Consider the following 23,958-nt stretch of genomic DNA (forward strand, 5'->3'; position numbering starts at 1 on the left):
CACCAGAGCAAACCCACACAAACACAGGAAGGACATGCAGAATCAACCCCAGCCAAAAATCAAACCAGAGAACCTCTAGCTGTGAGGCAACAATGCTACTACTGCACCATCTACTATTTAATGAATTATAAATCCAGGAACCAAACCACAGGTTTCATGAGGAACAGAAGAGAACACAAATATGTGAGAAAAATCTGCAACGTTTTCATAAATGGTGGTGGTTTGGGAATTCAGGCTCTTGCTACTTGCACCCAAGGCACAGGGCTCAAACCTAAGGTATTCACTAACCACCACCAGGTAATCTGAGTTCTCTGTAGCCACTGTATGAATGTATTGTATGCATCATGCATGCAAGTTCCTGTTTCCTAGTGCTGGAATCACGCACACACTGCAGACCTTACAGTCCAATCCCCTTCCAGTCTATGTGGTTAAACTGCATAGACTTCAGGGGTTTCTGTGGACTGCTGTCATCTTCCTGAATCCAGACTGGTTAAACAGCAGTCCAGATTCAAGTTATCAACCACACATGTGGGATTTTTGTATTTTATTTTACAATTGGGGGACTGCAGTCCCACAGTCCAATGTCATGAGCCGCCACTGATGCTATCATCAAAATTTCCATTAAGAGCAGCTCTGTGACATACAGGGATAACAGTCTATTACCCAGGTAACCTGATTTCAGCTTCTGGCTCATGTACATCTTGGAGGTCACAGGGGTGTAAGAGGAAATATGAGGCATTTGTCTGCATGTCTCTTCCAAGGAGAAAAGATGTGTCAGTGTGGTGGCAGTGTGTTTTTTCACAAATAATGATGATGATAACAGTGATATGATAACACAGCCATGTCTCCACATGACCAGGCAGAAGGGAATATATCACTATGCAGATGGAGGTATTTCTCATAAGTCACCTTTGCATGCTCTCTTGTTAATGCAGCTCAGCATATCAGTGAGAGGTAAGACTTAGTTAGAAAGGTATAGATCAGCTGCATTATGATTGTCCTAGCTTTTTTCTTCCTCTACTGAACACAAGACATGTTTCCATCATAGGCAGCCACAAAGTCTTCTCATCTACAGGGATGCAACCCACTTGGAGAAGGATTACATGATGGTGCCCCTGTAGTGCCAGAGAATTAAGAGATATGAGGAAAATGGAGTACCCATAGTTAGGGTTGTGCACAAAAAAATTCCAGTATCTTCATGCTTGCAAGAATGAAATGGGACAGCCATCTTCAGCAATAAAAATATAAATGCAGTGAGGACCTAGTCTCCTAAAAAATTGAATTAATGGTTGAAGTATTGTACTGCATGCACTGAATACATATTTTAATATTCCATATAGTGCAAAAGTGTGAAAAGGATCATAATATTCTGTTTCTATAATTCATGGGTGTATGATTTCTTTTCTGGAGTGGACTTACCTAATATACCCAGGCCACATGTAACTCTACTGTGTTGCCATGGTTTGCATGAGAGCATCATATCCAGTGATATTTTATGGTACCTCAACAGCATTATAAAGGTGCAATGATATTCATATCCTTGTGCTGAGAAAGCACATCAAATGCACTGATACTGCAAAATGCTTCCAAAGCATGTCAATGGCATGGTCCCTGTCATATCATGAGGAAGATGGTGTGCATTATGGCAAATATTTCATGACATTTCCTAAGTGAAGCATGCACATCACACCAACCATGACCTGACATCAGTAAAGTATGCTGTGTATAGTGGCATTCCCATGAGCATCTTCAGTAAGATAATAGTATAATGTGATCCATGTGATAGTGCTGAGTCTGCATATTATAGTACAAGGATATTACACAACACTTGCCAGGTGAGACACGGTTGTGGTACTATTCATATCTTAGTGCCAGCTGTGCTTGTCACATACAATGATATTCACCACTCGAGTGTTAGTCATGGGTGCAGTGCACAGCATGTCCTAGAACTGATGCAGCATATCACATGTAGTGATATGACATTGGGGCTTCTTGAACAAGATAAATATGTCAAGTGTAGCAGGTGTGCATCATGCCAAGTGATATTCAGCTATGGCTACAGACTCCAGGATATGCAGACCATGCAGATTATGTGCTTGTGTCAACAATTAGTATATAATGAGCTGTGACATTCTGTACAACTTTATTAGGTTGATATGGTTGCCAAGCAACTTGTGGTTTACTAATAAGGGTCAGTTTTGAGCATCCCAACATGACATTTTTGTTCTCCTGTAGGGCTGTATAAGCCTCATCGATCTGCTGATAAAAGACAAATTTGCTGTTTTATTTGATCAACTATTACTGTGTAAGCTACAGGCAAATTAATTACATTATAATGCTTGGTTCATGGCAACCATCCTGACGTGGGTTTTCCACAAGACAATCTTCTGTTTTATGCAGAAGTTTTACTTCCAGTGTTCCATAAGTTTGATAAACATACATGCACAACTTGTATAGGTGAAGTAACTGTATGTTAATAATGCTTATGATTCCACCCCTCCTCACCTACTTTTGACCATGGCATCTTTGAGGGTCCTACTTGGTGTCACCTTGAAATCCATAAGTCATTTCTTTATAATTCACCCTCACAATAACTACACAGGAGTTATACTGCTGTTGTACCATTGTAGTCTATAGCACACTGGTCTGCTATTGACATACATAAGAATATACCCACAAAATAAGGGAATATTCAAGCAAATATTGAACGTGGCAGATAATGTATCTGTGTACTCTTGATATTTAAGAAGTACTGCTTACTGATTTATTTTATTTTTTAGCTTTTGACAGGGTCTAAAGCATTGATCATATTGGACCATTTTCAGACTCCACCCAGGATAATAACAAAAAATGCTATGCAGAGCAAAACAGTGATATACAGGTGCATTTACTCAAAATGTAAATTCAAAGAAATTAAAAGTAGCATTGTAGCAGAGGCAGGAGATATCTATTCCAACTTAATACAGTGTTAAAAATTCAGTGGAATCTGTGTCATTCTACAGTGAAGACAGTGGCATTGTGCTAGAAAAATCATCCATCTATGTATGGAACCACATGTTGTATGCAGAGAAGATACAGCAAACATATATCTACACAAATCAGTACATGAAATGGGTTATGGTTTTGCACAGTGAGCATTCCAATGTGCATTACACATTCATTCCAACATGCATTACACATCCATTCTTGGTACGATACACATTTGTGGAATCTGTGGCACTACTGTGGCTTTGATAGGAAATTGCACTATTACCCATACATTGTTGTGTATGTATGTATATAGGTATATATTGCATTATGATGTTGTCCACATCCACTTGTCATGAAGTCTGTAATGAATGGCTAGATGTGGCTGTGTGGCATGTGGTGTGGTTGCTGATATGTGATTCTTTCATGTATGTTGTGGATAAGATGTGTGCTCTATATGCTTATGTCTTCCAGGTTACCAACAAGATGTTCAACTACAGTATCAACAAAAAAACAGTGAGGATGTTTTATTGGCTGTGTGGCAGAAGATGGAAGGTGCTTTAGAATGGCAGTCAGACACCTTCAGAAGGAGACATGACAACATCTACAGCAGATATTAAAATCATTGACCTGATGGAGAGCATCTACGTGACAAAGTGTATCCATTAAGGAGATAGCTGGAGAGGTTCTAGGTAATATTCAGAGTGCAATACATAATTGTCTATATTAAGACAGGAGGTATAACTGATTGCTCAGAGTATCCTGGACCACTTTGTTCCCTGACATCATGTGCAGAATTCTATGGGTCATATGGCAACCTATATAGTAAGTGACATTTGGGCCATCTGCTAGAATTTTTCTCCCCAAAGACATCACCAACATCCCCTGTGGTAACTTTCATGGTGATATATCAGTAACGCTTGCCTACACTGTCTTCATCATAGCTGCTACATGGCTTCCATGGTTGCTTTCTTCATGTTTCCAAGTAGCTGAGAATCCTAGACAGCCTACTGACATAGATGTTCTTTTGGTAAAAGGCAGCTTACAGGCATTGAACCAACCATATAACTGTATATATGCATATATGTATGTGGGTGTGAATCTATTTAAATAGCTATAGAGATAGGGCTGCATTCATGATGTCAGAATTTCATAATGTCAACAGTATGAAGGGCACTATCAGAATGTCCATAGTCATTTTAAGTATATGAAACTTCAGAATGTCTGCATACAGGTAAATGGGTTGGCATAGGTGTGGGAGTGTGTTTGACTTCCTCAGTTAGGAATGGGTAGGAGCCAAAAAAAAAAACGTATAAGCTAGTTAGTAGATATGATCACATTTAATTCAACATTCTTCAGAAAACAAGTGTCTACTTCTGCTCCCCTATTACATCAAATGTTCTCTCTTAATTGGTATTCTCTTTCTTCATAACCCACTGATCCCCCAACTACTATCTTAACTCTTCCTTTATTTTTCCAGCCTATCCATCTTGCTTCTTTTTTCTTGTCCTAATTTTCAGAACTTTAAATTTGTTTCCTATGATGAAAATGAAATGAAGACTACATTTTTGTGCATAATAATAAATATTACTTGTGGATGTCTATCTATCTATCCATCTATCTATATATATATGTGTGTGTGATATGTGTGTGTGTGTGTGTGTGTGTGTGTGTGTGTGTGTGTGTGTGTGTACACAAATAGATCACTGTCATAATATATTTCCCTTTTTCATTTTCTGTGTTTCAATTATATTTTTAACTTGTGAGATTTATTTGAACTCTGTGACAATTATGGTTTACAAGCCAACCTGTTTTGGAACAGTGAAGATATTTTCATTGGTGGATGTCTTATTTTATGCATCAGTAATGCTAATTTACCTTTTATTTCTGGAGCTTTTATCTAATAGACTCCACTGAAAAGGCTGTCTCAGATCTGTCAGACTATCCTGGTCAGCAAATGGAAATAAATAAATAAGCAGATGAATAAAAAATAACAAATAATTCAAACAAAATAAATAAAAAATAAGAGATAAATCAAACAAACAAGCAAACTTAAAAGTGGGGTGGAGATTGCATGGACATATATACACATAAGACTGTCAAGTGGTGATAGGAAGGGTTGAAAGATAACATAATGTATGGGTAATGATACATAAGGGAAGGGTAAATTCTTGAATGGAAGTGCATGGGCTGCTGCCAGACTGGTCCAAAAGACAACAATTCCATGCATTACTCACCTATGTGGCCATCTTCATTGGCTGGTTGCTCATCTGGTGGCTCAGTGTGTGGGGCAGTCAAGCAAATCACTTAGTCTACTTAGAGCGTCATCAAAGTTGCCAGTGTGGACAACTATCTGCTATTATCCTTTAGTAGCTGCCAACCTGTGCATCTTCCCTTGCGTCATCAAAACAGTGCACCTCTTGTTCATCTTTGGAGGAGTAGTTACTGCCCACAAGAGGCTGAGATTCATGGCACCACTGAACCACCATACAACCTGCAGCAGTGGAACATTCACCCCCCCCCCCAAGAGTCATACAGATGGCTAACATTATCCAGGAACTGCCACAGTGACTGATGGAGACTGAGGCGAAGCCAACTGCTGCACCCCTTCTACCACAATTGGGCCTGCATATGAGAGACACAATGGCAAACATGCAATAAGACACATGATATGAACAGCTTTATACAGTGCTGCAGTTGTACTCCAGAAGGCTATTCAGCACAGATGTACCATACTGCCTGCAGATGCTCACTTTTCTTCCACATCAGTCAAACCTATTGAAACATTTAAATAATGTATTTATCAGTGGTAAAAGAAATGACATATAGCTAAGTAGCAATGAACAACACTTAATATGGAGAGATAAATGGCAAACAAATAAATAAATGCTTTTATTATGCCTCTGGCTACATCACCTGAACATCTACTGCACACTGCTGAAGGATTTTAGGGTGGTGGCACCTCAGTTTATCATAATTGTGCCTGCACTGTTCCCCTGCATTGAAAATGCTAGTGGCATCATACAATACCCATACCATGTCAAACAAGTCATCAACCTTTTTCAAGGGGCATCATGTCCTTCCCCCAGCAGATGGTTCTTAAAGGTTCCATGCTAGAAGACAGGAAAATCCTGCTCTCCCTGCCACATTATGCTGGAGTCATTTGGTAGGAGTAAACAAGGAGCAATATGGTAAACATATGTGCACAGATGCAAGCTGTTGAATTAGTTATCACAGACATGTAGTACCAAACAGAGGCACAGTGGTATCCATGCTTTCTGGCATAGTGGATCAGGATTGATGTCATATACCTTATTTTATACAGTATCTGCAAGGCTCAGACCAATAGGCAAGGATAAAGTAGTGCACATACTTATTGGCTAAAAGCCAGCTATGCTATTTGGCCTCATTAGCACTCTTAGGTTCATAGGTTCATACCAGGCTATCTGCCCTAGGGCATTTATAAGCCTAGCCAGAATGTGTTTGGCTTTCGCCACCCATTTTAAATTAATTTTGCTATGCCCTTTTTTGAGGTAAGTATACTGTGCCTCTGTTTAACAGTGACACAGAAGTGATACCCAGGGTAAACCTACAATCTCACATCCACTCATCAAGATTCCTCTTGAAGAGAGTCAATGAGGGACTCTGCCTAACCTGGACTGGGATTTTATTCCAGAGTGAAGGGAGCCTCTGGGTTATGAATCTGTCCCTCCAGCATGTCCTATTTATTTCGGTGCTGAGGTTCAAGTCTCTCGAGCGTGTAGCTCGATGGGATTTGGATTTTCTGAGGTGCAGCATGTCCATTAATTCCGGGTTGGACATGGCTTTATATGTTAGGCACAGATTGCCTCTGAACAGGTGGTATGCCACTGAGTAGAGCTGGAGTTTCTTTAACCGGGCAGCATATGGCATCTGTTTGAGCCCTTTGATCCTCTTGGTGAGGTACTTTTGGGATCTTTCCAGTTGCTGCAGGTGTCTGGTAAGGTACATCCCAAAAGAGGCATTGTACTCAATTATGGGCCTCATGAGGGATGAGTAAAGAGGCACGATGACCTCCCCTGATCTAGATGTGAATCCCTTCATGATTAGGTGGGCTATATAAAATGTTTTTCTAACCACTTTGGCCACGTGGTTGTCAAATGAGAGATTGCTATCAACTTAGGTCCCCAGGTCCCTAATTACTTCTTCTGTACTTAATGGATTACCACCCATGTGGTAATTTGTGGGCACTTTGTTTTTGCCAAAGGGGATGACTATACACTTTTTGGCATTTAGCTTGAGGCCATGGCTCTGGCACCAGTTGTCTGTTTCTATGAGGCCCTTTTGGAGGATGCTTGTGTCGGCTGGAGAGTTGATTATGGCACCCAGTTTGCAGTCATCTGCGAACTTAGTCAGCCACAGTCCTTCCGTGTTGGCCTTTACCTCCGAGAAATATATATCAAACAAGAGAGGTCCTAGGACTGAGCCTTGTGGGATGCCACTTGTAACTGGTTTGGAGTCTGACATGGCTCCAGCAATTCTAACCATGTGGGTTCTGTCCTTGAGCCAGTTTGCAACCCATGTAGTGACATAGGGATTTATATTTAAGCTGGTGAGCTTATCTATAATGCCCAAGTGGGGTATTGTATCGAAGGCTTTTGCGAGGTCCAGGTAGGCTGTGTGGACCACCTTCCCCTCGTCAATGGCCTTGGTGACTGTTTCAAAGAAATCAACCAGGTTTAAGAGGCAGGATCTGCCCTTAACAAAACCGAACTGGGTAGGATCCAGTGTCTATAGGTCCCCAATATCTTTATTTATGAGGTCCATGATGATCCTTTCCATAGCTTTGCAGACCAAGCTAGTCAGGCTTATGGGGCGATAGTTTCCAGGATCTGTTGAGGCACCACCTTTGTGTAGAGGGACCACAGTTGCTGTACGCCACTCTTTGGGTACATATCCTGTAGTAAGGCTGAGATTGAACAGTAGTTTTATGTTCGGGTTTAGCTCTTCTTGGAGTTCATGTAGGACGCAGCCCGGGACACCGTCTGGTCCCATTGATGCTGTGTTTTTAAATTTGGAGAGGGCGGCTCTTACCTGAGCATCTGAGATGTCAGGGGGGCAGCACTCTGCTAGGATAGATATTTGCCCTTTTGGTGGGGAGGGGGGGAGAAGTTTGCGCTGAACCTGTCAGCTAGGATGTTGGCAATGTCTGTGGGTTCGGTGTATTTTTTGTCATTTTGGACTAATTCTGAGCATATCTGGGAATTACCACCCAGGTTCCTAACATAACTAAAGAAAGCCTTGTGATTATCCTTAGTGTCCTGTGCAATTTTTCTCTCCAAGCTGGCCTTAGACGATTTTATGAGTGCCCATAGTTTTTGCTAATACTGATCAGAGATGCCTTCCCTTTTTGGAATTTTTCTCTATCATTTAGTAGCTTCCTCCTTTTATTGTATAGTTTGTTTATGGCTGGGGTCCACCAGACAGGACGTCTGCCTTTGGAGGATTGGGTCTTGGTTTTATTTGGGATCGCATGATCCATGCATTCCTGAAGGTGTTCATAGAATGCGTTTATAAAGGATTCTGCGGTCTGGGCCGTATTTTCCACAGGCCCAGGGGCTTTGAAGGATTCCACCTCGGTTTTGAGGAGTGTGAAATTTGCTTTAGAGAAGTTTTTCACTGTGGTTTTCTGGGCAAGGGGTGGTGTCGGGATGTGAATATCCAGTGAGATTAGCTTATGGTCTGATCTTACCAGTGAGGGATACACATCTGGTCTGGAGCATAGAGTCCCCATGTTGGTGATGATCAGGTTCAGTTTGTTTTCCCCTCTTCTGGGAGTGGTAACAAGTTGTTCCATAGCATTTGAGTTTATAAATTCTAGGAACCTTTGGGCTAGGGTGTTGGAGCTAGGGTAATGCTCCCAGTCTATATTTGGGTAGTTGAAGTCACCCAATATAATGGTGTTTGGAGAGAACTTCATATTTTCCAGTGTTCTCAGGAAGGCTGAGTGGGGTTCCTTTGTTAGGGAGTGTGGTCTGTAGCAGGATATAAACTGGAAGGCAGCTTTACCCACTGTTAGTTGCACATGGATAGTTTCGGATGCTTCGTGCTGTGCCACCAACCTGGAGGTGTGGGTATCTTTGATGAATATTGATACTCCCCCTCCTTTTGTGGGCCAGTCCACATTTTGGGGCTGAAAAGCATGGTATGAGGTATAACCTGGTGCTGGGGTGCTCTCGGGAGCCTTGAACTAGGTTTCTGTTACTGCACAGATATCGATGTTCTCCATGCTAAGGAGAGTTTCAAGTGTGTGCATCTTGAGGTTTAGACTTCTGGTGTTGAGTAGCATTACTCTTAGTTTCTTATCCCTTCTGATACCTATGGAGGTGGGTTTGTTTTTTGAGCCTTGCCTAAAAAAGGCACTATGGGGGTAGCAAGAGCCTTTGCCAATATCCGAAAGCCCAGGGGTGACAGGTGCAAGCCGTCCCTAGCAAAGCATCGTGGCTTGTCGAGCATGTCATCCCAGGCTGACAGGCATTGGATCCCCTTTGAATGACACCAATACTTAAGCCAGTTGTTGAAATTGATCATCTTGTCTTCATATTGTGGCATCATTCTTGGTGAGGGTAAGATGCTACTCAAGGTCAGGGTCATACCGGCCTGGGCCACATGCTCAGAGAGCTCCTGTATGTCTCTTTTCATGTAGTCCAGGGAGGTATGTCTCAGGTCATTCACACCAGCATGGACAATGACTGAGTCATATTTGTATTTGCCTTGGAGTGACCTGAGTGCTTGTGTTATGTGGCGGATCCTAGCGCCCGACAGGCAGCTCATCATGACCTTCTCCTTGTTCAGCCTGGTGAGCAGGACGTCAGTGTGCCTGACGATAGAGTCACCTATTACAAGTGTATCAGGTGTGTTGTTTAGCCTTAAGGGCTGTGACTGTTTGGCACACTGGCTTTGTGAGCTATGTGTTACACGTGTTTTGTTTTGGGGTAGCGGTTGCTTGGGTGTCTGCTTTGGAGGTCTCTGCTGCTTAGGCAGATTTTTATTTAGAGCCTCCAGTATGTTTTGTGTGTTTATGTGTTTGGTTTGCTGTCGTGGTAGGTCTATGTGAGACTGGAATTGTACTGAGTGTGGTTTCCTTCTCCTCCTGACTGGTTACGCCAGTACTGAGTTGAGAGAGCTTAGCCTCCAGTTTGGCTATATGGATGCATCTCTCACATGTGTTGGAGTTTGTTGGGAGGAGGAGAGGGTTGTCTGTGTACATGAGGCAGTTGTAACATTGCCTCAAGATTCCCAGATTCACCAGCTGGACCGGAGAGAAGATTGACAACTGACCTTTGGACATGCTAGAATAGTATTGGGAATTCCTTTATAATTGAAAAAAAAGGGCCAATGGGGAACAAGGTACTCAAGTGGACTTTGTGAGAGTGTAGTGCTTTTAATTTTTTAGTGCTGACTTATATAATTGCTTTAGTGAGCAAGTGCCAGGTAACTTAAATGCAATGTGTTACAGGTAACTTAAATGCAAAAACGACAAACAGTAACTTTCTAAGTGGCCTGTGAAAGCTCAGTATATAGCCTTGTCACCATCTTGCACAAGAGACCTTTAAAAGATAGGAACAGAATTTATTGGAGTAAGTCCTGTGTCCTCTAGGTGTGGAATATTAGAGGTAGAAGGAACAAGACTTGGCTGGTAATGCAATTGTTGCACCTCTGTTATACTTGTGATACCTGTCAGGGGGATGGAAGGAGGGTAAGCGTGTAGCAAGGTTGGGTTACATATGGGCATTGTACTTCTGATATGACACATACAGTGCTGGTTACAATGTACATATTCATATAGAACAGAGTAAGGTTGGTGACACCCAGATAACAGCAAATTTTGTTTGCATGGCCAGCACATGGCCAAACTGCACAGACATGTATGCTTGTGAGGAGATGGTGAATGGCTGTAGCATATATAGGAGGAATTATCATGATCATACAGACCTGCAAGGTTAGAGTGCCATATACTCAGGAGGAAAATCTGGTAAATGAAGTAAACATTCTGGGGATCCAGTGTCATGATGGATGTGGGCAGTACAGTGGAGATGTACAACAGCCAGGAGAATATTGTGTTACTGCAGGCCTTCTGCATGCATGGTATGCACCCACTAGACAAGGACTTTACAGACCATTAGGTCAGTACTTAGATCTGGCAGTGCACAATATGGGACATGAGTGCTGTGAGATGCTATAATGAGTGCCAACAGCAGGTACAAAAAGGTGTATAGATATGCTCTTCAATGCAAAGCAGAAGGCTTAGAGTATTTCAACAGGGGATAGACCACCAACACTGAAGTGATTGATTGAGGTTGATGAGTTTTTGATGCCATTCTCTGGGCAGGAGGATTGACCCATCATACTAGCCAGTAGCCTGGAAGTGGGTGCAGGCCTGACACCTACAGCCTGTGCACATTTATCCATAAATTGTTATAAAACAGGATAATATTGACTGCACTATTATGTTATAATACTTGTGCATGCATGAAGTGGAATGGATGTGAGCACTGGAGGTATGTACTTCTGTTATGTAGGACCCTCCAATCTGCAATCTCAATATCCTACTCAACAGATGTGTTATGGAGTCTTATAGTCACAATGTGTCTCAGAATGTAGACCACATGGGGATTATACAACTATATGTCTGTGGGCTTGTACTCATATCAAAAGTTTCATGAATTCACAAGTTCCACTGGTGGAGGGCTCAGCAGAGTGGGAAAAAAGGGCTAGCATCAGAAGAGCAGCTTTGACTGACAATGATGGTGGCATGCAGATAGTTTGGTTTGATGCCTCTAACAACACAGGGGCACTCTCTGCAGCAATCTCAGTGGAGGAATACCAACAACCATAATTGCAGAGTCTGTCTTCGAGGCAATTGAGTGCATTGACTGACATACCACCTGTACATGACAATGCCACATAGGCCCTTTCTATGTATCCACCAGATGCAGCACTCAATATGCACACTGTATCTGGCATGGGCATCCCCACGAAATATTGATGCACCAGGACGTTTGACAATGCCATGTCTCTTGTTTTGTCTCTGGAATGTATTCTGCACTGATAGTCAACCATTAGATGTGCAGATCAGTGATCCAGGCACAAACAAATGCTTCATATAGCAGTGTGGAACTACTAAGTGTGATCTATGGCAAGCAAGAGGACATGCATCACCTGGACCATTACATAGAGGTCACTGCTGGTGAAGTTCACTTTAATAGATGGACTCATGTGACACATTACAACAGCCTTTCAGTTTGTTCTCACTAGCTGTGTACCTTGATTTGGTTGGTTCAAACATGAAGTGGACACTCATAAGGTGACCTACATCAGAAGGCACAGAGGATTGCAGTTGCACCATAAATATCACATACTAGCACATGGCTTGCACCCATGTTTCTGGTTGGAGAACATTCTTGGGCTTTAGTCATGAGATGCCTCCTCAGGGTAGTCCCTCAGGGCTCTGTTGTCACTAAGGTGGATCCAGCTCCAACAAAGCCAGCTGGCACAATCCACACTGCATACTGATACAAAACCCCAACACCACCATAGAGGATTTGAACCCTGACATTAACAGTCTAACATAGTATGAATCTATTGCACACACCTCCTATGACCTCCTCATACTGAATAATTGCAGGAAACTGCCACCTTGTTAACCCAACCTGTGCAAGAGATGATGACTGCATCCTTCCCAATGCCTATTCCTGTGTGCGTTTGCTAATATCTGATGTACTGTTGCCAGAATATGTACTGTCCTTGCATAAAATGAGTGTTACATCCCGCATCATCTTATTCTGTGCTGCTGATAATAGACCTAGTTCTGGTAATTTTCTAGCATTGCAATGTATTGCACCCACTGCTATCTTGGCTGTGCTCTACTTCTCTATTGTGTTCTCCTTTAGCTGCTCCCTGCCCTGTGACTGCTGATTTATTAATTACAGCCTATCCTGTTGAAACCTGCAACATCTAATTATGTGGGATCATGCTGTGTAGGATTGTACACACTGCAGGCATTTTGATGCATATCTCTGGGATATATTGTAGTGCCCCAGCTGAGGAGTAAAATCAGTGGAATCTACTCCTCAGATGTCCAAAGACTCTTTCCACAATATTCCTTTTTCTCAGGATGGGCCATGTTGTACGACAATTCTGCCAGCGTATGTGAGTTGTGAATCGGGGCATATCTGGTATCAGCTGCAAAATGAAAGACATAATATCACATATGGCATGCTGGCATTATGCTCTCTACCTGTTTCTAAAGGAAATTGTGCATTCAATGTTTGTCTACTTCCCAACCAAGAGACCCTGCATGAAGTCCTCTCATAGGAGCAATCGGTATAAGTTGGATGCATGCTATGTGTGTGAATCAGGTGAGCTGCCCAGGGTAGGCACACAGACAGACCGTACATAATGCCCTGGGCATTAACTATCACATAACAGTTCAAGAAGTGGTTGCCATTCCAAATTGAGTATCTTTGTCCCACTGGACCAGCTGGATTCCTAATCACAAAATGTAGTGCAATCTATGGTGCCTTGGCCCTAAGTGAAACGTGTTCTCATAGAATTCTGACATGATGTTTCTTCTATTCTCTGGTGCCCCTGGGAAGCAGATATGATCCTCCATCTGTTGGAAGGATACAAGCTGAGTAGTCTAATGTAATTGTACTGTAATTATCTATACCAACTCTGAGGGTGCACAAAAAAGGAGAGAGAGGAGAAAGAGAATAAGGCAATCTCCACTGCTGACCAAAGTAGTTTTGGCAAAGTGCTTTCGATTTTATTTTGCATTCATTGAAACTAACATTGTTGACCTGACACACCCCCATCATGACATGATATTAAGGAAAAGTTTAAGTATTAATGAGGCCAAGGTCTATGATATAACTAAAGCTTCCCATATGCTTGTTGAAATGTCATAACTAGAATGGTCAATGCAACACATACCTTTATTTACACAGCAAGTAGGCAAATAATTAAATTATTTTAATTAGTTCAATTTTGCTTTAATACTTAAGTGCACCTGTAACCTGTGTGATGATACTACTTTGTACTTTTCTGATCTGTTCCATCTGATTGCATTTTTTAGTTTGTTGGGACCTAGAATTACTTGTAAATGCTATCTGTATTTCAAACCCTGCTGGGCCAAAGTCTTGTACTTAGTTCACAGTTGTGGCAGAACTGTGTACTACTATCAGATTTGTGCTTTAATAATTTCTTACTGCATTCTTTCCATAACAGTATTATTGGTAAATTTCTGCTTAGTCTGGTGCCTCAAACTGTAGTAGAAATTCAATAGTGAGAGAATTGTCTCTGCATCAGTTTGTACTTCAGTACTTTTAGAGTCTGCTTATTATTTACCAGCTTGCACTCTGTGTCTGCTCCATTCTACACTGACACAGTAGCTAAAGTTTCTAAAAGAGCTCCAATATTTCCTTTATTTCATTGCTAGTCTTTGTAGCTAGCCTGCTTGTTAGTCCTAGACTGCATGCCAGAAGTATTTTACTTGTATCCCGTGCTAACCAAGCAAAGTGAAGAATTTTATTAATGTTGTTGTTGTGTCTTTCGGCTTTTCCCGGTTAGGGTTCGCCACAATGGAACTCCGGTCCGCTAATGATTGGCAGTAGATTTTGATGTGTTGGCTTGCTGGGCCTAACGCACAACCTTCAATGAAGGAACGCCCATTCACGCATGCCGCCACACAGAAGATGCTCTAACTGAGAATCGAACGGGCAATGTCTAATTGTGAGGCAACAACGCTATCGCAGCACCACCACCGCAGTCTTTTTTTTAATACACATCTTTATTAAATTATAACGCTGCTAAATTACACGTTACTTTGAATGATCACTTTTGTTTCCTGCTTTTATGTGCATTTCACTGAATTTTTGTAAACAAGTACAAAAGAGTGGTTCTTCCTCTCATGGTTACTGACTTGAAATTACATTCAGAAGGGATTTCCAGCTAGCTACTTTAGTGGTTTGGGATAGCATTGCACTTCTGTGTTTTTACATCAGGAGGACCAGGTTTATTTATCTTGTGGCAGGAGGTGTTTGCCTGATCTATTTAAGTTAGGAAATACACAAAAAAACATTGTTTTCATATTATTGCCTAGAGGGCTGACTATTTAGCTTGCTCTTTTTACTGTGCTGCTATAAATTTTTCATGTTTTGTGGGTTAGCAGTGGCCTGCACAGTAGCAAACATCAAGAAAGAATATTTTCTCTGTAGAACAGTCCATAACACTGTAACTTGTAAAGAGGATTATAGTACAAAAACCTTGTGTGCAAACCAGCTTAGAGCAGCTTGCTAGGCCTCGAGAGACAATGCCTACAGATTTCATAGAATTCCGTATTATGTAAACATTACAGTTACTAGAATTTAGTACTTCTTACCTTAATCTGTTGCAATAAAGCACACTTATTAGTCTATACAAACAAAGCACTCTTAATAGCCTTCTAACCCGAATACACTGCCCTCTTGTAGCTCACAAATTAAAATACTAGACATTATGGATATGCACGTTTATAGCTTCAGTGTAGCCCGCTTGGTGGATAAGGAGAAAGTCACAGTCAGCTGCCTGTCTGGTGCCGGGATTCATCAGATATTGCATGTACTCAGGTCTATCAGCAACAAGTACCATTATGACCGTGTCATAGTTCATGTTGGAGTGGATGACCTGAGACGTACCTCACTGGAGTATATGAAGAAAGATATGATTGAGCTCTCTGAGTATGTGTCCCAGGCAAGTATGTCTCTAGCCTTGAGCAGCATACTACCCTCACCTAGAATGATTCCACAGTATAAACAAAAAATTCTTGATTTCAATAATTGGCTTAGTTTTTGGGTCATTCAAAGGGGATCCAGTTCCTGTCAGCCTGGGAAGCCATGCTCAAAAAAACTCACTGCTTTGTCACAGACAGTTTATACCTAGCACCTCTAGGATTTTGGCTGCTGGCAAAGGGTCTTGCTTCCCCCATAGTGCCTTTTTTAGGCAATGACTCAAAAACAAACATACCAATGTGGAATTTGCTAGTCATAATAAAATAAGGGATATGCTGTTAAATGCTAGGAGCTTAAATCAAAAACTTCACACCTTGGAAGCATTTCTGTCACTGGAAAATGTAGATGTCTGTGCAGTCACAGAAACCTAGTTCAAGGCCTTAGAGAGTATCCCAGCCTTTCAAGGCTACAATGCCTTCCACACCGTCAGACCACAAAATAAACTTGTGAGAACCAAAGGAGGTAGTGTTTCTATCTATATTACAGATAAATTCACCTCCCGTTTAGTTAGACTTGACAACTCCATCGAGTTACTCCAAGTTCAGGTTACAGTAGCTTAGATACCCCTTCAAGTCAGAGCCAGTTACATACCTCTCAACCTGGAAACATCAAAAATCTGGACAAGGTCCATGAAAAATAGGTACAAATCTGTACACTGATTTACATATAATTTGCATACATAATTATGTAGCCCCACCCACTCCAATGGAATTGTGGGATGCCAACTTTCGAACACAAACTGAAAAACAGACAACCAAAATATGGCACCAGAGTCCCCCTGCAGCCATTCCAATGTCCCATTACCTGGCTAGTTCTCCCCATTTACCATAAACACTAATGTGTGCATACTGCTTCACTTTTACAATGATTATTTGGATTTTATTTGTAAATTTTGCAGCACATCAATGCACAAACACCAACAGACATTGATTAAACAAAGCAATACTGTCTCACAATGAAAGTAGACTCAGCATTAAAACTTCTCTGCCCTTGAAACTCACATTCATTGAAACAGCATTGAAACCTGCACCACATCCAAAGAAAATGCAAGTGGCCAGTGGTGGATAAAGATTACCTTTGGGCTGTTTTCAAATCATTGGCCCCTTGCACACAGAACAAGAAACATACATGTGTTCTTTTCTTTGATACACCTACCTGAACATTTTTCCAGTAGGCTGTACTGTAGGCAATGAAAGAAAATGCATGAACCAATAATTACAAAACTGCCCAATTCAGACCATTTCCATCAGAAAAGTCTACTTCAACACCCAAACTATAAACAGAATGACAGTAGTGTAAGCCATAGGCATCTTGCACAACTTCTCACACTTATTTTCAATTTCAGTTTTTTTTTTTTTTGGGGGGGGGGGCAAAAGGTCAAAAACCAGGGACACATTTTAAACATTGCTTGTATAATTTTGGAAAGTTGTTAAAATAATATGTTGTAGTACCACCATGCAAGTTACTGGGAAGTCTTGAACCCATAACACTATACACTACAGTCAGTGCAACATACCACTATGCTAAATCAGCACTTTAAACAGAATGAAGACTGAAACTTAATGGCTATCATTTAGTGAATTCAGTTCTCATGTCTCACCATAGCTCTCAACCTCTTAGCACAAAAAAAAAAAAAAAAAAATTTGGGTAAAGTTGAGAAATAGTGGTGGCTAGAGACTTTAGGCTCTTTTTACCGTGTAACCCAAAAAACGAACCACAAGCCAATCAACCAAGGCGGTGATGAACAGAATCAGGCAACTGGATACTGAAAACCTTTATTTAATCCCAGATATAGTCAAATGAATACAATCAGACAAAATCCACTCCAATAAAGTTAATTGGAGTGGATTTTGTCTGCTTTTATTCGTTTGACTATTTCTAGGATTAAATAAAGGTTTTCAGTATCCAGTTCCCTGATTCTGTTCATCACCGCCTTGGTTGTGTTTTTTATTATCTTTTTACCATGTACCAAAGGTACAGGATTTGAGCTTAAATACCTCTAGCCACCAGGTGTATTACAAGCGCATAGTGCTTAGAATTTTTTATCATTACACAAATGAAGGTGGTATGCGATTCGTCTCAGAAGTCCGGCTACTAAGGAAAACAATCAGATTACCAAGGAAAATTAATCAATTTTCAAGAAAAGCAGATCAAGCTACAGGAAACCAGTGTGTATAACGTTTATGTAACTCTAAGTTGAAAACTTAGCATTAAATATTCATATTTGTGCTACTGTGGTGCAGCCCACTAAGGCGTCACACTTTTCCTTCATTTTATGTACCACTGCTACTGTTTTCATCAACCCACTTTACAATGTTGGGTGAATACAAATGGTCACCTAAGACTCTAGTTTCATTAAAAGTAATAAACCAAAACAGCACCAAAAAGATGCAAGAGCAGGAAACCCAAGAATGTTTTTTAATGTAGTCACAGTTTAATAGCCGCTGTTCATAAAAACTTTGTCAGAAACTAAACATTAGTTTAAACATTATTAAACTGTGACTACGTTAAAAAACATTCCTGGGTGTCCTGCTCTTGAATCTTTTTGGTGCTGTTTTGGTTTATCAGTTTATTGTGCACCTTTGCCTGGTTTGGCTATGTTCGAGTTCTCATTAACGTAGTTACTGACCAAACAAAAGTGACAGGATAAAATACAAACAAAAGTATCACATACACTGCTCAAACATTCAAAGATTCAGCTAACCTCAATGACTGTGAGTGTACAGGTGCGTATCTATGTATATACTTGTTTGCATTTTAGTTATTTTACATTTGTCAACCAGTTAGGAAGGCTGATCAAAGGACCATTTGTGGCATGTAGCAAAGACACAGTGTTCACATATAAATGGCAGTATTTGATTTTTGCCATTTTAGTAGTAGACATTTCTATACAGTGCAGCTAAATAAACATAAAACACTAAAGAAAGAAACTCAAACGAGTATAAATATAAGGATTCTTTGCAATATTGTGTACAAACATTGTTGCTCAATAGGAAGTAAAAGAAATCACTAAACAATCAAGGAAAAATGTAGTATTTATAAGTAGATAATATACAGTGTGTGTTAGTCAGTAGCATCACTGGAATAACAGTTTGTAACATTCACCTCAGAAGGGTATCAGTTCATGTGTAGCACAACACTCATACTAAGTTAAATAGGGCTTGCTTGAATAGAATAGCACTCGTACTACATTAACCAGGAAATCAGTAGAATTTAAACATCTTTAACTGGTATGTAGTACACAGAGCACTGGGATTACACACACACCCTTTGTTCCTTACCTAAAGCAAAGTCCCAGCGGCAGCAGATTTAAAGCCAATTTCGGTCCTTGCAAAGCATTCTTACAAAGTCACAAACAGTTTCTATCCGCAGAAGAAGCTAAGTGGTTTCTGGATGCAAAGCAGTTTAAAGCAAAGTCCCAAACTAAGCATCCAGCCAAAGCAAAACATTTTAAAGCAAAGTCCGCTTGTTTCAAATTCACTTCCCGCCTGCTCGCACCAGCAGGAAATGATGACGTGAGCTCCTTGAGCTCAATTCTGACTGGCTGGTAGTGCTGACGGAGCTAACGTCATCGCGCACAGGATGATGTCATCTCCGACAGTGTGAAAATTAAAAAAATTAAAAAAAAATCAAAAGCAAAAAGATCGGAAATGAAGGGGTACCACTCGGGAATCGTGGCACCCCTTCATTTGGACCCCAAAACTCAGTAAAATCTGAGTAATTCAGGACGGTTGGGAGTTATGGCCAGTTATAGATCCCCCTCCATGGGTCATGATGCACACAAAGCCTACTTGACCAAACTGGAGACAATCCAAATATTACTGAACACTCTGGTTATGGGGGATTTCAATTATCACACCATCAACTGGGAAAGCCATGCTAGCCTTAACTTGCTAGCACAAAAGTTCTTTGACTTTGTTAACTCAAATGTCCTGCAACAAATTGTTCATACCATGACAAGAGGAACAAACATACTAGATCTGGTCCTTACTAACATGTCAAACAGATGCTCTAACACAACTGTCGGATCATCATCAGTTAAATCTGACCACAAAATGTCACCTTTAAGTTGAAACTAACACCAGAACTCACAAAGGGTGAAATCAGACCAAATAACTTCACCAAGGCAAACTATACTTTCCTATGTGAAGGTATATATGCATTCCAAGTTCCACCCCCAGTTGAAAGTGGTAAGCACACTGAAGCTTACACTATAGCCCTGTACAATTACTTGCATATTTGTATAAACTCGGCTGTACCAGAAAGAATCAAAGCCAGAGCCCCAAGCCACCATGGTGAACATTCAGCATCAATAAACTTTACAATAAATGCAAAACAATCGCAGTCCAGGAAAACAAAGGCGAGACCCCAAAAATTGAAAAGCACCCTCCTCAGCCTCAACAGACAAATAAGACAACTTGTCAAATCCTCTAAGGCTTCTTTACAAAAAACTTAGCAAGAACAACCAAGGATAACCATAAGGGCTTTTACAGCTACGTACATAGCCTTAAAGATAGGACCCAAGCATGTGCAGAACTAATGACCAATGGTGTCACACACGACCCCAGAGAGATAGCAAACCTGCTAGTGGATAGGTTGGGGAAAATTTCTTTCACTTATCCCATTCAAACTTATCACAGGCCTTCCCCCAACCCCCAAACAGGACTTAAATAGGACATGCTGGAAGGACAGATTTATCTCCCAGTGACTGTCGTGTCTTTGGAATAGGCTACCTATTCAAGTGAAACAGAGGACCTTTATGACACTGTTCAAGAGGAACCTGGACGAGTGGACGGGGCGCCATAAATTCTTACCAGGGATAGCAAGCACAACCCACCTAGACAAGGGCAGCCATTACTAAATGAAATCAGGGGTATTAACTAACATTTCTATGGTATTACAGTGTGATGAAATGGCTAGGATTGAAATGAACTCCAGGTCGATAGCCTAGTAATCTCCTATGATCATATGATCCTATGATATGGGCATCTTGAGACAATGCTGACATTGTCTCATGCTTATTGACAACTGTTTAATCCTTAACGAATCAGATATAGTATAAGAGAGGTGTATTTACACAATTGCAGTGGAAGCTAACCTCTAACATACAAGTCCACACCAGGTTGTCGAAACTACACTCACAACACCCACTTCATATAGCACACAACACATAGGCTAACATGTGCTGATAAACAACAAAGATCACCTAGACCACCTACTCTCACAACTATGCTTCAGCAAGTCTAAAGGCACTCAGAAAAAAACAACACCTAATGCCACACATACTATCACTCTCAGTGGAGCCACAAACATTAAGCCCCTATGACAAGCAAACACACTTTCCAGGACTCTTGTCAAAGGCAACTCTATTGAAAGATATACTGATGCCCTCTAAGCAGGCTGCATAAGGAGTAGAAAACTGTTAGTTGCTTGAGCCATGATCCACAAAATCATGCATGCACTCAAGTCATTATGGCACAGGTACCAGTATGATTCCATCATAGTTCATGTAGGTGTATATGAACGGAGATGTACCTCCCTGGACTATATGAAGAAAGACATTAAGCAGATTTCAGACTTTGTGTCTTAGGGTGGTATGAGCCTGGCACTTGCTAACATATTACTATCACTGAGGATGTTGCCACATTATGAACAAAAGTGATTGATCTCAACAACTGGCTGTCTTTTTGGTGTCATACTAAGGGGATCCAATATTTGTCAGCTTCGGAGAACAAGGTCAACAATCACGTTGTTTTCCCAAGGATGGTCTGTACCTCTTTCCTCTAGGCTTTCAAATGCCGGCAAAGGCTTTCTCTGCCCCTATAGTACCTTTTTTAGGCAATGCTAAATTGGCAAACCAACAGACATAATAAAGTCAACTCAATAGAACCTCAAAATATTACTGCAGAATCCCAGGAGCCCAAATTAAAAAAAAAATTGAGAATACAGATATCTGTGCAGCTACTGAAACATTGTTTAAAGCAGCAGAGAGTAACCTGGCAGTGCAAGCTTTCAGTGCCTTCCAACATTTTTAGCCCAGTAGCTGCACAGACAAGGGCTAAAGGTGGAGGGGTCTCAATATACAGCAATAACGAACAAACCTCTAGGTTAGTCACACAGAAAGATGTGCTAGAATTCCTCCATGCACAGATCACCATAGACATAACCCTGTACCATATCCTAGACAGCTATAGGTCACGCTCCATGTCCCAAGAAGCTCACAATGTATATATGGACCTACTGGAGACACTTACCATCCAACCAAGTACCCTACTGATGGAAGACTTTAATTACCCCTCTATAGACTGAGAATCCTACACATCCTCAAATCTGCAGACACGGAGATTCATGGATTTCTTAAATACAAAAAACCTTGACCACATAGTGAATGCACTCACTAGAGGCTCCAACATACTTAACCTCTTGCTCACCTATATGAGACAACACTGCACCCCCCCCCCCCTCCCAATTCTGTATCCTCCCTGGTAAGGTCTGATCATAAAGCTTCTTCCTTTGAAATCAAAATAAATTCCATAATCCCATTAAAATCAGTAACAGTAAATAACTATTCAAAGGCAAATTGTAAGTGATGGCTTGTCAAAATGTAGTGTCCTTTGAATACACAGCCTATGCTGAATTGATCTCAGAAACTCTGTACAATCATGCAAGGCTGCATAGAGGCTACTGCATCTACTAGATGTAAGTCCAGAACCAGTCCCACAAACAAACCACCATGGTGGCATCCCAAATTAAATAAGATATATAACCAAAGGAAAAAATATGGAAAAAATCAAGAAGGGTAATTCCTATCAAGATAAAAACTCTCTCATCAAAGTAGATTGACAACTAAGAGGGCTAATTTGGTAAAACAAGGCCAACTCTGAGGTTCAAATATCCTCCCAGGTGAAATATGGTGATAAGGTCTTCTACAGCTATGTCAGAACCTCAAGGGCAGCACACAGCACTGTGCTGAACTGATGGTTAATAGTGTCACATTCACCAAGCCTGGTTATACAGCAAACCTGTTATTCTGCAAATTCAGTTACATCTTAACCCCTCTCACCCTAAATTATCCCCGAATAATACCGTCAGACAAAACCCCTCCAACTAAAAATAGGGAGCCTGTACTGGCTACACTCACTAAAGCCAAGAACGTCGCTTCAGTGAGTCTCAATAGCATTCCTGGATGCCTCCTTAGTATTATAAAATATGGCTTATTAGGCCCACTGAAATCATTATTCATCTATAGTCTAAAAACAGGCTTTGTGCCACAAGAATGGGGGTCTGCAATGGTTATCTGCCTTCTTTGAAAAAGCCATTAAGGCAATGTATGAGGGGAAAATTGTGCCTACCTAGATCTGTTTAAGGAATTTGATATGACACCTCACGCATGCATTTCAACAAACTTACAGAACTAGGTATAAACCCCCATATAACATACTGGATAGCTAGCTGACTCACTGATAGATACTAGAAGGTTAGAACCAGTGAAGCCACCTCCAGAAAGAAGCCAGTCACCAGTGGAGTCCCCCCAGAGCTCTGTGTTAGGCCCACTCCTCTTTGGTATCTACTTCTCGCATATCAAAACCAATGCCAAAGGCCTCTGGATAACCAAGTTTGCAGGTGATTGCAAACTGGGAGCAGTCAATGAATCCCTCAAGACAAGAACACTCTTCAGGAAGGTCTAATACAGGCAAACACTTGGTTCCAAAGCCATGGCTTAAACCTCAGTACTAAAAATGCATTATAGTACCTTTTGAGAAGTCTGCCACCTCAGGTAACTATGGAATTAATGAAACACCCTCAAAAGTTGATTCATGAGTGAGGTATATGGGAACGCATGTATATAGTAACCTAGTCTTCGATCAACATTTGTCCAAAGTAGTAAAATATCCTTCTATGTTGCTCAGCTTATAAGCAAGGGCATGGCATTTAGGCACAGAGAGGTTATACCACTGTACACTGCCCGCATCAGACCCATCATATAAAATAATGCCCCCTTAGGTATGTACCTGACCAGACACATGCAGCAACTGGAATGTCCATAAAAGTTCTTTACAAAAAGAATGCTGGGACTAAACATGATGTCTTATGCTGATTACCTAAAAGCCCTGTCTCTGTACTCTGTATCATACAGACTTCTGAGAGGTGATCTTTGCCTGGCATATAAGGCAATGCTGGA

The 23,958-nt window shown here is 41.0% G+C and overlaps 1 protein-coding gene across 1 annotated transcript in view; it reads right to left on the reverse strand.

Annotated features, from left to right (window-relative positions):
* Positions 1-23,958, reverse strand: part of LOC122814249 (triadin-like) — a 674,993-nt gene that overhangs the window by 650,115 nt on the left and 920 nt on the right. The gene's annotated exons all lie outside the window — the stretch shown is intronic.

Source organism: Protopterus annectens, chromosome 1.part1, assembly GCF_019279795.1.
Source record: "Protopterus annectens isolate FY-2018-M chromosome 1.part1, PAN1.0, whole genome shotgun sequence".
Taxonomy (NCBI): Eukaryota; Metazoa; Chordata; order Ceratodontiformes; family Protopteridae; genus Protopterus; species Protopterus annectens.